Consider the following 11,750-nt stretch of genomic DNA (forward strand, 5'->3'; position numbering starts at 1 on the left):
GGTTTTAAGACAGTATCTTTGGGCTAAATGCAAAGAAAGCTTCACATAGCCACTCAGGATTAGTGTGTGCTTCTCACATACACTGCCTATATGCAAACACATTTTTGTGCATTCAAAGCTCTCCTCTATTCTTCCACCCTCTCTTAATTCCTGTACCACAGCTGTTTTTTGAAGGCATCTCCATGACTGGAAATAAGCTTGAGGTCAAGCGCTCCAAGGCTGCCAGTGTCTGGGCTGAACAGAGGGTCTCTTTTAGACCCGTAAGGCTCACAGCGGCCTGTAAGATGACATCTGACCTTCTGCAATGCTAATAATGCAGAGACTCAATCCCGCAATGGACTGGCTATGCAGTTTATTACCATTTCACAGCGCTTAAGAGAAATGCTTTGTCCAAGCAAGCCAATTAAAAAGTCTAATTTATGTGGAAAAACACATTCAGGGCGAAACCAGTAAAAATATCCTTATAAATACTTCTGGCAGGCACATTCGCAATTGTTCAACTCTGCATCACAAATATTTGGATCTAGAGATTTTTCAGTTTGCTTTGAGGTAACCATCCATTCCAGCACAATAAATGATTTTCAGGAGGTGTGAGTTAAGACTGGTTAAGTATTCCACTTCTATACGCTCTCTCTCACACACACACAATTACACTTGTTTTTGACAGTTAAAAGTATGATTACAAGAGCTGGTTGCCTCCCAATTTTTCTGTGCTCTGGAACCAGATCAAACTTGACACTTTTGTGCTGTGCGTCAACATTCAGACATGCCTTCAACACACCTCTCATGACGGCTCAAAACACAGTGAAAATTAATATGTGAATCAGCACTAAAGTGAAACACATAAGCACATCTTCATGTGCGAGCGAGCAGAGCTGCTGGAACATCGACATGCCCACTTACCCTGAGACACTTCCAGGAAAACAGCACTTCCAGGCTTTGTTGCTACAACACTTATATCATCTAAATCCTCTCTCAAACAGGCCTCAAAACAATTATCACAAATACAGACATGCACGCACCAGGGTTATTTTAGTTAACTAAAGCAACAAAAAAACATTAATCTAGAAGCATATTTTTGTTCAATACATTTGCAAAAAAATAAAGATGTCAAAAACACTTCATTTTCACAAAATACCTAAAACTAAAATCAAAATTACAATAAATAATATATTTAAAAAAAAATTATATATATATATATATATATATATATATATATATATATATATATATATATATATATATATATATATATATATATATATATATATATATAAATCTTTACATTTCAAATAAAAATAGAAAATAAATTAAATAATCTTAAAAATTGTAATAATGTTAATGTTAAAAATAATGTTTATTTACTGTGCATTACGGAATGTTAACAAATAAATCTTTGCATAATTATTTATTAGGTTAAAATGGACATTATTACAGAATCATTTTCAAAATTAGTGTAACCAGTCTAACACACTTCAGCTTCATAACTTTTGCAGCTGTATTGTTTATGAGTGCATTTTACCGCAGAGCTCAGTACGATAAGATCAGAGATAAGAGATTAGTGCATGAGCCAATGATCATCAGTCCTACACAGACATATCATAAAGACAGGACAGCATGATCCATTACTCATTGAGGTCACACAATGTACACAAACACAATCACATATGCATGAGGTATCGATGATGTCAGAGTGTGCCTACCGATAAGTTATTTGGGCCTTTGTGTGGAATTTAGCACGTTTCTACCTTAACACAAACATGCACAACCTAAAATTGACCTTCTTATGGATGTGGCCACAATATCAGATCTTTCAAAATCATTACACTGATACTAATGGACTGTAACCTTTGACCTTAACTCATAATATCCATAAATAACACTTTACTTTGAGTTTGCAGTTGTGTTTGGGTTTTGTTTTATGACTGTGAATTCAAAATGACTCATTAAAGTGATACATTTATGATGTAATACTTGAGAATCCAGACTTCTGTGTCACATGATCCTGAAATGATTCTAACTTGATGGTCTGCTGCTCAAGAAGCATTTCTTATTATTATCAATATGCTAATAATGTTTGCTATTGTTTTTTTTATGAAAATTGTATGCATTTTCAGCATAATATTAATAATAGAAAGTTAAAAGTACTGAAATCGTATTTAAAGGTGTTAAAAATGCATGAACAAAAGACTTTTATTAGGGTTGAGAAAACTGTCAATGCTTAATTCTTGCAGAGCATTTATCCTAAGTCCCCTCTGTTCCAAACAAAGCCTAACAACTGGCCTAGAACATGCTAATCGTGTGCTAATCATGCTAGAAAATGATAACATATGCTAATAATACTAAATATACCATTAACCATATGATAAATCATGTGAGCAACATGAATATTCATGTTAGCAAAATCTTTAAAATGCTAGAAGCATGTTAATTCATGCTAGCCAAATGATAACATGATTAAAAAATGCTAGAAAAATGCTATCATCATGCTAACACTACGCAAAACATTCTAGCAAGCTGAAAAAATGCATTAACCATGAGCTAAATCGTATCAGAGCCATGTGATAAATCATGTTAGAAACATGCTATTCATGCCAGCAAATATGCTGGCAACATGTTAAACATGCTAGCCAAAAGGTAAACTCAATTAAAAGAAATTTAGAAAAATGCTAGCAACATGTTAACAATACGCAAAACATTCTAACATGCTAAAAATGCATTAGCCATGAGCTAAATCATGTCAGAAACAAGCAAATTAATGGTTGCAAATTGTAAAATATTCTAGAAACTTGTAGCAACATGTTAATTCTTACTAGCCAATGGTAAACATACCAACACACTAAGTTCATGCTAATTCAACATGTTAAAGCATGCTACAACATCATTCCTCTGAGTAAAAATCTTAAATTATAATTACTTTACAGTTGTTTTAAACTCTCAGACCTGGCTTTAGCAAGCCGGCATCATCACACCATACTCATCTAGTTTTAAACAGAAATCTCTAAGTGACATTATAAATGTCATTTACTGTCACTTATAAAGAGTTGAATGCATTCTTGCTGACAGTATTAGGCTATTAATTTTTAAAGGACTAACAAAATGTAGCAGTGCCCTAATTTTGGCTCATGCCCGAACAATGACAGATACAGATCAGCTCATGATGGCACACCTATCTGCGGCACACACATACAACAAAACCCATCTGTGAAGTCAACTGTAGACCAATAAACAGCTCTTACACAACACAATTAATGCGTCAGTCACCATGGTGATGCACAATCCTACCGCGAACCGCACAAGAAATGAATGGCTGTGTTGAGGGTGGAGATGGGTGGTGCAGTTAATAACCGGGGAATGGTTTACATCACTCACAAAAGCCTGTACAAACATCTCAAACAGATCTACATGACTACTGTCCTTTTCTTCCTTTCTTTGTCTATTTTCCTGCACCTGGCGTGCCTAATATAATACGGTGGTGACGTGAGACACAAAAGTCACGATCAGCATCAGATGCCCATATGTTGGTTATTGTTTAGCAGTCCTATAAAAGCCTCAAGCAAAGGCTGATTGGATAATAAAATGAAAACAAAAACAGTTCTTCTCAGCTGTCGTCATTTTTCCTGGTCAACACAAATTAAACAAGGTTGCTCGGGTTCTTAGCAGGAGCTCATATTACTCTCTGCGCGGCCAACTGGATGAAACAAACAAATTCACTGCCAGTTCCAACGGGTCACGCTTTCTGCCCAAAATGACTAACGGGAAAGAGAAAATCTCCGGATGGAGTGACGGTATTTCAGCCCTCAGATGCCTAGAGATGAGTCAGAGAAATGATAACCGAATCCAAACTGGAACTTCTAACATTTTACTGTGATCATCAAGTCATCAGGGAGATCTGCAATATCCCCATTCATCCATAACCGTGGGCCTGTCTTCAATTAAATTCAATCCTGGAAAGAGTTTAGTTTGAGAAGCCGCTGGTAAATTATGCATTTAATGCAGCAATTTTTTCCTGTTGGAGAACCACAGAAACATACAGCCAATGTGGGGGTTTAAATTAAAGCAATTTAGTCCAATTCAAATGATAAAACACATCTAAATTCTTGCAATTAAACAAATAAGAAAATCATTGAAATGTCCATATTATAAAACAAGCACCCGACTGAGTATTACCATTTTTATTTGCATAATTAAAAACATACTGATGCTACATTATAAAAGCATAAACATTTATTTTAATTAATATCATAATAAAAAATGTAAAAGTTTTAAATCATTTTGAGTATAAACTTGTAGAATTTTAGGTCATCAGTATATATTTCGCTGACTTATGTACTTACCTTATTCCAAAAGTTTCAAACATATCCATAGAAAACCGGAAGCAGTGGACTGTCATAATAAAAGCTCAGCTGCTGTTTTACCGCATTATGCTCGTCTCTTGTCAGCTGTCTTGGTTCTATTCGACAGTTTACAGCACTCTCTGATTTATACTACCATGATAATAAGTTGTGAATACTTTACCTTGTCCATGAACATGATTTATGTAGAAGTCACGTAGGATAAAGTCGACAACTCAGCATCATGCACCATCATCAATTATGCATTTGTTTGTAATGAATATGCGCCCTCTAGTGTTGAAAATGACATACTTTGCCATTAAGTATTCAATTAAAAAAATCAACATTCAAGAGTATTAGAAAGGAAAATATTGTGACGTATAAAGGCTTATTTATACTTCTGCGTCAAGTGCACACATATGCTACGGTGCAGCCTAAGCATGGACGCATAGCCTTCGTTGACATGCACCTCTCCAAAAATGTAACTACACATCGCAATGACGCGTAGTGCAAGCTCTGTGATTGGTCGGCTTGGTAAGCGCTGACGAGTGTGGGTGGGACTGAGAGCCACACAAACCTGATGGAGCGAGTGTTTACAAGTGTCAAGTTTTGTAAAGGAGCTCCGGAAGGAAAGTTTTGTTTTGTGTTTACCTCATGGTTAAAGTTCTTGCACGTCCGCCGGTTCCAGCCTCAAAATGAGCAAGTTTGAACCACTTGTACATTAAGGAAATGTTCAGAAAAAACAAAACACCAGCGAAGAAACCCCACATAGAGGACCATAAACACCTCACTGCCAACTAGCTTTTCGGAAGTGTTTTTGCAGAGCAACAGAAACAGCGTGCAGAAGCATAAATGTACAGATATGCGCACTGCATGCACCGTGGGTCACGCCGATCACTTGACATGACACAGAAGTATAACCAGGCTTAAGTTTTGACGTATCTGTTACGTATGGAATACTGTTTCCGGGTCCAAGCCACAATTCATTTAAATTGAGAAAATATTAATTTATGACCACTTTTTAGTCATATCACACATTAAAGTGAATTATATATAAAATCATGGTGCACAAAACATCATAGACATCAATATTTGAACAATTTATTAAATAATGAATCACTTTCTGGTAATCTGATAATTGGCATGGAGATATATAACACAGTTTACTGGAAATATGTAAATTCTACTTTAATATGCATTCATAACATTGCTTTCAAAATGTATAATCTAATAAATTACGAATTAAAAGAGTTTAAAAGGTTATCTCTTCATCGCATAACCTATAGCAGCTATAATAAATCTATTTTAAGTGGGCCACAACCACCACACACATTGAGAAGACATTAGAGCAACATTTTCAGATCATACCTGTCAACCGTTCCGTTTTTCACGAGATTTCCTGTATTCTACAATTCTATCCTGATATCATCTCGTAAAGGTATTTTCCAGTATTTCTACTGTATGTTCAGTCTTTCTCTGAAGGGTGGCAATAAACATCAAAGAGCCGATCTTCCCTATACGCAACTCATACCGCCGAATCACCAGGGGACACCCCTTACTCTTAATGGTGAATCTGACCTATGCTTTTGTTTTATTTAGGCATGAAAACACTTTGAAATAAATATAGAAACAGCAGGATTCCCTTTCCTTTTCATTACAGGTGCTGTCGCCTCTCCTATACAATCCTTAAAACAGTCTTAAAGCGGTGTGTGACAGTCAGCTGATGCGCTCCACTGTGATAAATAGACGCTGTTTCCCAAACGGATTCTGTAAATGCAAATTGAAGCGGAGCGAACGTCTGGGTTTTGGGTGCGTGTTTGAATAGACATATACACATAATTAATAATAATATCATTTAAAGATGTCAATCTTGGTGTGTTTTTTTTCCAAACACAACTAATTTTGTCCTAAATGAGCATAAAAATTTAGGAAAGCAATCAAATGCTTTCATTTTAACATTAATATAATGCATTTTTAAAGTGACACCAGTTATTTAAATGCAATCGAACGAAAAATCTTAATAAATGAGATTCATTCGCTGCTCTTTAATCAGAGTTTTTAAGTTATACAGCGATTAAAAGATTAATGAGATTTGAAACTCTATTTCTTTATAATAGCTATTCATTTCGATAAGCTTAACTGTTTGCTAATTTATTTGTTGCTCATGCATACTATTTATTTTTTCTTTTGTAAATAATAATCATAAAACACATTACTGGCCGTTTAACGGTTTATTTACAACTAGGGTATCCCTTATTATGGTGGGCATATCTCTTATTTTCACATCTCAATGTTGACAGGTATGATTCAGATTTGTTTTCAAACTATTTGAATGTGTCGTGTCTGCTTGGTCCCACAAATGCTAAATATGTGTGTCACATCTTAGCTCAAATAGTTTTGCTCTGGTTTAGACTAGCTTGGACTGATAACACTCAGTCAGCTGATAAACATAATAACAAACTGACAAGAGTCAGTCCCAGGCCACATAAGGACAGTTCACACCTCTTTCCATTCCATTGTTTTCAACACATACCTCTTTTTCTCCTTCTCAGATTTCAAGGTGTTTATTTCAACGATGTATTTGGCTCAAAACTGGAAAATCTTCTCCTTTCGCCCATCTGAAGCAGCTGCTGTGTACATAAGTACAGGCTTTATCCCTCAGAGGTGAAGATGTCCATTAACACCTGCACACACAGAAACACAAGGTTATTAAACTAAACGTCAACCACTAACAAAACACATGTATGTAAAAAAAATACGAATTTCACATTACCACAAACACCTGAAGATGAGAATGGACAGCCATGCTGCAATCAATGAATATTCATAACTAGCAGTCGATCGTGTTTTTTTGTGGGTGCGAGATTAAAAACAAAACAAACAAACAGCAGCACTTCCGGTTTCGAATCAGCTTGATTGGAGTTTCGCTTGTATCCCTCCGCTTGACCGTGTTTGCGCGTGCCCGTCAGGCTGTCAATTTTCCCGCGGCCGTCTGTCAGTTTGTAAAATGCACGTGGTGAGTATTTTTGACTCTTTATTCCTCTGTTGATGCTTCAGTGACACCTATAGGTGGCGATAATTTTCTCTAATGCTTCGTTTGAACGAGTCATTGAATCCTTTAAAGCAGTGGTTCTCAAACATTTTTCATCAAGTACCACCTCGGAAAAAAATTGTCTTTGCAAGTACCACCATAATGAGCAGTTTTGAAATACAGTAGCGTATTAGGTCTAGTAAAGCAGCTCAAGCTCTGTACAGTTTAAAAAAGAAATAACTCCTGGTTTGTTAGCACCTGGAAATGTTGCCTAGACCTCATAAATATAGGCTTTATGTCATCATATTCGTATATAAATCATTTTTGATAATTTCTTTAAATATATGTAGCATGTACATATTACATATTTGATTCATCCGCGTACCACTAGAAGGAAGCCTGCGTACCACTAGTGGTACACGTACCACAGTTTGAGAACCACTGCTTTAAAGGGTTAGTTCACCCTAAAACTACTCTTCAATAGTAATTAAAGTAATTAATTCAGGCTTAACGTTTTTAGCTGGAATTGTGGTAATTCATAGAACAAATTCAAAACAATTTGCTGAGACTAACTATTATAGGTGATAATGATGTGTTTCTAGCACAGAAGATCATTTCACTCAGGCCCGTAGCCAGGGTTCAGTTGGTTCAGAAGACCAAACCCTCAATGACAAAAGTCCAGTATTTGTCCCATTTTAACTGCCACACCGTCATAAATTGTGAAAAAAAACCAATTGAAAAATGCTTTAAGACCAAGCCGAACCATCTGTGACTTCAGCTTATCAGTAAGCAAACTATTATTTTTCATGAATCCAACGTCTAGCTGTGCAAGAAAACATACAATCAGATGTAAGTGAAGCCATCTTTCTCTAGTGAATTGTTTTTAATTACAGAGAACATTTACAAGTAACTTTTATTCTCAATCTTGGACCTTATTCTTGAAACAAAAAATGACCAATAAAAAGGTGTGAAGCACCAAAAGTGGCCAATAATAAGGGGCGGATTTAACCATTAAGCAAGGTAAGTGGCCTCTTAGGGTACCAGGAAATCTGAGGGCCCCCAAATAAATATCTAGAAGTTTAAATTATACCTATAAATTATATATAACATTGTTTTTTGTCAGGTGATGCGGTGGCGCAATAAGTAGCACAGTCGCCTCACAGCAAGAAGGTCGCTGGTTCGAGCCTCAGCTGGGTCAGTTGGCATTTCTGTGTGGAGTTCGCATGTTCTCCCTCTGATCGCGCGGGTTTCCTCCAGGTGCTCCGAATTCCCCCACAAGTCCAAAGACATGCGCTAGGTGGATTTGGTAAGCTACATTATCCATAGTGTATGTGTGTGAATGAATGTGGATGGATATTTCCCAGTGTTGGGTTGCAGCTGGAAGGGCATCTGCTGCATAAAACATGTGCTGAGCCGGTTCATTCCGCTATGGCGACCCCAGATTAATAAAGGGACTAAGCTAAATTGTTTTCTGTCATATTTTGTATCGTGAGTGTCTAAAAATGTTCATTTGTGTCCACCACACTTAATCTTGGATCTGTCCAGCAGTAAAATCTGTAAAAATTTAGTTTTTAAAAAGAAATTGTTTATTTATGGATTTTAGTTGTGAATTAATTTTTAGAAAACAAATCTTTCCAAGGTTTTAGAAGATGTTATGCTTTACATGTTATTATTATTTTGCATTAAGATAAAATGTAGAAAAGGAGATTGAGTGATATATGGATAAATTATATATATATATATATAGTTAATTTCAATACTAATTTGGCTATTGTTGTTATCGGTGAACCTTCAATCAAATGTACTTTACTTACAAGAAAGGCTGCAAAATCATGAAGCTCTTTTATTATTATTGTGTTGTAAATTTTTATCATTGAAATGCCCAAATTCTGCTTTGAGTTCTGAGGAAAGCTGAATGTACTGGCCAGTTTGTTATTTGTCTAATAAATTACAATAAGCAACATTTTTTTATTTAAAACTTGAACATAATCTTAATTTTTTATAATGATGTATGAATTTGTATTTAAAAAAATAAGTATTTGGCAATATTTTGGTTCACTAAAAAGTGTGGTTATGGTTACCATCCGACAAGCTAATCCAGCCAACAATGTCACTAAAATGTAGTATTTAAGCTCATTAATAAATAGAAACAGAGGCAAATAATTGCAAAAAAGTTCACATTTTGAGGGAAAAAATAACCACCCCTTTCACCAGGCTGGCTATACGAGCCTGTCACTTTATATTACCTCAATGTATCGTCAGAAAATATGTATTCATTCTGTTTTCCCTGTAAATCTTTTGACTTTCAAAATAGCGGAGCGCAGTTTCTACTTCTTTAAACTCTACTGAAGGAAAAAGTTAAATATATTATAGCTCAGCCTCAGCGTAACTCACATAAATCTTTGTGACTCTTAGATATAATATAAACTACCCTGACAGTTGTAATCCTGATAACATTACACATGTTTACTGTTAACTATTTAGTCTAAAGGGTAGGTGTACTAAAAGTCAGGGTTTCTACATTCCTCACATTCTGCTTACTGCTGATTTTACCTGAGTTTTAGGTGAACTATTTAGAGCATCTGTCCCTTTAGCGCTAACTCTAAAAAACAAAGCTTTGTGTTGTACCATGGGTGTGGAACAGCTACATTATTACAGAACCATAATGGTGAAAAGGTATCTATTACTCTAACAATACATTTACAGACTATTATAAATAATCTTTAGGTCAATTGAGATTTATACTGCAGTGAAACTGATACTTACAAAACTAAATGTCCATGTACACTACCTGACAAAAGTCTTGTCGCCGATTCGAGTTTTAGGAACAACAAATAATAACTTGACTTGTAGTTGATCATTTAGCATCAGAAGTGGCTAATATGAAAAGGCCTCTAGATTACACTTATTTTACTAAAATAAAATAAGATCATGCCTTGATTTTTTTATTATTTAATTAAGACAGTAAGATCTGACTTTGCTTAGACGAAAGTCTTGTCACTTAACAGAAAAAAATGTACAGTATATAATATAAAGTCATGGTGCAGTGGTAAAAGAATTAATTTTGTGTATGACTCCCCTGAGCTTGGATGACTGCATCCATACATCTCTGCAATGACTCAACTTTCAGGCTGAAATCTGAGCAGGAGTGCTATCCTGCTCTCCTGTGGTTTGTAATGGGCAGCACAAATGTCTTGATACCTAAAGCTGTTGATGTTGCCATCCACTCTGCAGTTCTTTCTCACACCCTCATACTGAATGTAACCCCAAACCAAGATTTTTTATTCACCAAACTTGACTGATTTCTGTGAGAAGCTTAGGTCCATTTGGGTTCCAATAGGTCTTCTGAAGTATTTGTGATGATTGGGATGCAGTTCATCGGATAATTTAAATGATAAATCTACCTTCTGCCACTTTTCAAAACAATCAACTAGAAGTCAGGTTATAATGCGTTGCTCTTTCAACTGGGATTGATGACAAGACTGAATTGAAAACAATGTGCACTTGTTTTCCAGGGGGTTTCGACAGCGGCAAAAGATTCCTGTAAATATCTGCATGATGCAGCACACTGATGCCAGACCCCTCGGTAAGAGATGAACTCAGAGGATTTGTGTGTGCATGTGCGTTTGTTGATGAACATCAGTTCTGGATAATTTACATACGATAAACAACTCTAATGTGAAGCATTCGGGCCCGGAGATTGTAACTGCGAAGCTCTCACGCATGGATCTCCAAACACACCCCCACAGACACGTAAATCTTAAAAGCATTCAAGCAACGCCTCATAGCTTGCATTACGTAACACACTCAGGGACATAGAATAATCTGAGATGAACCAAAATAAAGCTAATTTCACATTGCATTAGGCCGTTAGGCTGGAAATGTTAGTGCATTATGGGTAAAAACAGCCCTTTATTTACATGCCGGTGACTTTGAAGTCTCTTCCACAGTGGAGAACATCTCACCATTCAGACTGTGATATTCAGAGAAAGCTGAAAGAAGTTGTTTACCTCACACTGTCTCCACACATACGCAGCGGGCAAAGAATCGTTTTACAGCCTGATTCTTTCCCAAAGGGGCCTTTCCAGAGGCATCATTTCCCGAAAGCTATAATTATCCTTCTACTGCAGCAAATAAGGATGAAAGGGAACAAGACGGAGAGGGAGACAGAGCGATACTTACACAAAGAATAAGAAATCAAGGCCCGCCTGGTATGACAAACAAAGCGTGCAAATCCAGGAAAAAGAACCTCAGTGTTAATGCGTTAGCCAGAACAGGATTCATCTTTATTTGTGTGTGTTTCTGAGTAAACATACCGATCATTAGTTCCTTTTTAACATGTGAAAACATCATGAGACTTGTTATCGCTTCCTTGTTTGAAGTGT

The 11,750-nt window shown here is 36.1% G+C and overlaps 1 long non-coding RNA gene across 2 annotated transcripts in view; it reads right to left on the reverse strand.

The window, feature by feature from the left end:
* Positions 1 to 7,238, reverse strand: part of LOC147844688 (uncharacterized) — a 30,868-nt gene extending 23,630 nt beyond the window's left edge. The window contains exons 1-3 of one of the 2 annotated variants that reach the window (XR_015483043.1): positions 7,108 to 7,238; positions 6,868 to 7,018; positions 1,335 to 4,009 (exon numbers count right to left, since the gene is read on the reverse strand). This is a non-coding gene — a long non-coding RNA (uncharacterized LOC147844688). Of the gene's footprint in view, positions 1 to 1,334; positions 4,010 to 6,867; positions 7,019 to 7,107 lie in introns of those variants that run through there. The other variant, XR_015483042.1, reaches the window with a different exon arrangement.
* Between the last annotated feature and the right edge of the window lie 4,512 nt (positions 7,239 to 11,750).

Source organism: Danio rerio, chromosome 4, assembly GCF_052040795.2.
Source record: "Danio rerio strain M-AB ecotype USA chromosome 4, GRCz13ab, whole genome shotgun sequence".
In the NCBI taxonomy this organism is placed as follows: domain Eukaryota; kingdom Metazoa; phylum Chordata; class Actinopteri; order Cypriniformes; family Danionidae; genus Danio; species Danio rerio.